The 3,356-nt window shown below is 33.7% G+C and overlaps 1 pseudogene; it reads right to left on the minus strand.

Annotated features, from left to right (window-relative positions):
- Window positions 1–2,516: 2,516 nt before the first annotated feature.
- On the minus strand, window positions 2,517–3,063 carry LOC126936265 (60S ribosomal protein L21-like; annotated as a pseudogene).
- Between the last annotated feature and the right edge of the window lie 293 nt (window positions 3,064–3,356).

The following is a 3,356-nucleotide window of genomic DNA, read 5'->3' on the forward strand; positions in this document are numbered from 1 at the left end:
ATTAACAAGTAACGAGATGGAAGCTGTAATAAGTCTTCCAGTAACGAAAAGCCTGGGACCCAAGGAATTCACTGCTGATTTCCACCAAACATTTAAAGGGGAAATAATACCAATCTTGCTAGAACTATTTCAGAAAATACAGGAAGAGGGAATACTTCCAAACTCATTCTATAAAGCCAATATTAACCTGATACCATAACCAGACAAATACTCATTAAAAAAAGAAAATTACCGGTCAATATCTCTGATGAATAGAGATGGTAAAATCAGCAACAAAATACAGCAATCTGAATTCAGTAATACATTGAAAGCATCATTGATCACTACCAGGTGGGACTATCCCAGGGATGCAACATACACATATCAATTAACATAAATCAATTAACATACATGGTCAATTAATATGATACATCATATCCATAGAATGAAGGTCAAAAATCATCTGATCATTTCAATTGATCCTGAAAAAGCATTTTATAAAATTCTTTTTACCATCATCTCTCGGTAATAGACATCTCTACATAATCAACATCTCTATGTAATAAAAACCCTCAAAAAACTGGGTGTAGAAGGAGCACACATCAACATAATAAAAGCCCTGTATGACAGACTTACAGATAGCATTATACTGAATAGGAGAAATTTGAAAGCCTGTCCTCTGAGATCTGGAACACAGCAAGGATGCCCACTTTAGCCACTGTCATTCAACATAGTACTGGAAATCCTAGCCATAGCAATTAGACAAGAAAAAGGAATAAATGGCATCTAAATTGGAAAGTAAAAGTCAAATTATCTTTGTTTGCAGATGATCTGATCTTATACTTGGAAAAGCCTAAAAGCTGCACAAAAGTACTATTAGAACTGATAAATGCATTCAGTAAATTTGCAACATACAAAATCAACATATTAAAAATCAGTAACATTTCTATATACCAACAGTGAACTATCTCAAAAAGAATTTAAAAAGTAATCCCATTTATAATAACAACAAATAAAATTAAATACCTCAGAATTAAATTAACTGAAGAAGTAAAAGATCTCTGCAATGAAAATAATAAAACACTGGTGAAAGAAATTGAGGAAGACACAAACAAAAATGGAAAGAAATTCCATGTTCATGGATTGGAAGAATCAATATTGTTAAAATATTCAATACTACTCAAAGCAATCTATAGATTCAATGCAATCCCTATCAAAATACCAATGACATTCTTCAAGGAAATAGAAAAGAATCATAAAATTTATATGGAACTACAGAAAACCCAGAAGAGCCAATGTTATCCTGAGCAAAAAGAACAAAGCTAGAGGAAGTTGTACTACATGACTTCAAGTTATACTACACATATAGTAACCAAAATAGCATGGTACTGGCATAAAAACAGACACATAGACCAATTAAACAGAATAGAGACCCCACAAACAAATCCACACACCTCTAAGTGAACTCACTTTCAAAACTGATGCCAAAAGCATAGACTGGGAAAAAGTCTCTTCAATAAATGATACTGACAAAACTGGATATCCATATGCAGAATAACAAAACTAGATCCCATCTCTCACCATCCACAAAAATAAATTATAAATGGATTAAAGACTTAAGTTTAAGACCTCAAGCTATGAAGCTACTACAAGAAAACTTGCATTTGGCACACATATCATTGTTGAGTCAATACCTAGAAGTATAATTGCGTGATCATAGAGTATGTATAAATTGAGCTTATTAGATAATGCCAAAGGGGTTTTTCAAAGTGGATACACAATTTTAAAATTTAGCAGCAATGCATGAGAGTGTCAGTTACTCTATATGCTCTCCAAGGCAAAATTCTGTCCATTTTAAATATTTTTCTTATTTATTTTTATGGGCAAATGATGGTGTTACATTCTTGTTTTAATTTGCATTCCCCGATAGTAAAAATGGTGAGAAAATTTTCACATTTGTGGACCTTTTGGATATAATATTTTATGAAATGTTATTCCATATTTTGACCATTTTCTATTAAATTGCCTTTTTTTGTAATGATTTATGGTAGCTTATATGTGTATATATAGCTGTATATATTTGAGATACAATTTCTTTGCCAGGTATATGTGTTGCTAATATTTTCTTCCACTCTGTGAATTGCCTTTTTTTCTCACTTAATAATATCTTTGGATGAACAAAAGTTCCTAATTTTAATAGATTGCAATTTATAAATTATTTCCTTTATGGTTAGTTCTTTTAGTGGCCTGCTTAAAAAATCACCCAATGAAGACATTACATTCAAAATTTGTTTAATAAATACATGAATGAAGCTGTGTTGAGCCAGATGACCTTAAACTTAAACCTCAGTTCTGCATATTTGTAACTAGTTTACCATATTCACATTGTATTTCTTCTTTGTAAGCCTTATTCTTTATTATCTGTAAAATGGGGGCAGTGACATACTCTTCAGGTAGGTTTTGTATCGGGCATAATGTAGGTAAAGTGTCTGGCACATATTAGGTACTTGATAAGCATTCATATTTATTATAACAAATTTTCTTTTTTTTTCAGCCTAGAGGTCTTTTATTTTTTTCTAACACCTATTATGCCATGAATTCATAGGGAATAGGTTCCAGCAGCTCAGGTTCCAGCAGCTCAGGCTCCTTCCCACTGGTTCTCAAAAAGTGTGCTTCTCTGGGTGGAGCATGCTGGTGCTTCAGTTGAACCCAGGTGCCTTTCTCTTTGGCTTATTTCTTTTTCTGATCATTTTCCTTCACATGTTTCAGGAAGCTGTCTCGGCTCTTAGAGTGCTTAATGTGTTCAATAAGCACATTAATTCTCTTGGCAAGAATCTTGCCCTTAACTTGTTTGTGTACAACAATGCCAACAGCATGCTGGGGAACATTGTAGACTCTTCCAGTTTTGCCATGGTAACACTTGTGGGGCATTCCTTTTTGAACAGTAATCATTCCCTTGATGTCTACAATATCACCTTTCTTATAGATTTGCATATACTTGGCCAAAGGAACAACTCCATGTTTTCTAAAAGGCCTAGAGAACATGTATCAGGTGCCTCTCCTCTTTCCCTTCGTGTTCGTCATTTTAGCGAATTACTGGAAGATGGCGGTTCTGGCCGAAAGGGCAACAAATTTTCATAATTGATTATCTTAGCCTACAGATACGCTAAATCCTACTTCTCAACGTGTGGTCAGTGATCCCTAGTACTGCTAGAAATTCAGACTCTCCAGGCCCACCCCAGACCTACTGAATCAGAATCTGATTTTAAACAGGATTCCTTCGTGATTTCCCCCGTTGCAATTTGAGAACCACTATACTTAGATTTTCACTCGTTAAATAATTTGGAGAGATAACTAAGATATTTATTTTATTTTTT

The sequence above is a fragment of the Macaca thibetana genome, chromosome 14 (genome assembly GCF_024542745.1).
Source record: "Macaca thibetana thibetana isolate TM-01 chromosome 14, ASM2454274v1, whole genome shotgun sequence".
In the NCBI taxonomy this organism is placed as follows: domain Eukaryota; kingdom Metazoa; phylum Chordata; class Mammalia; order Primates; family Cercopithecidae; genus Macaca; species Macaca thibetana.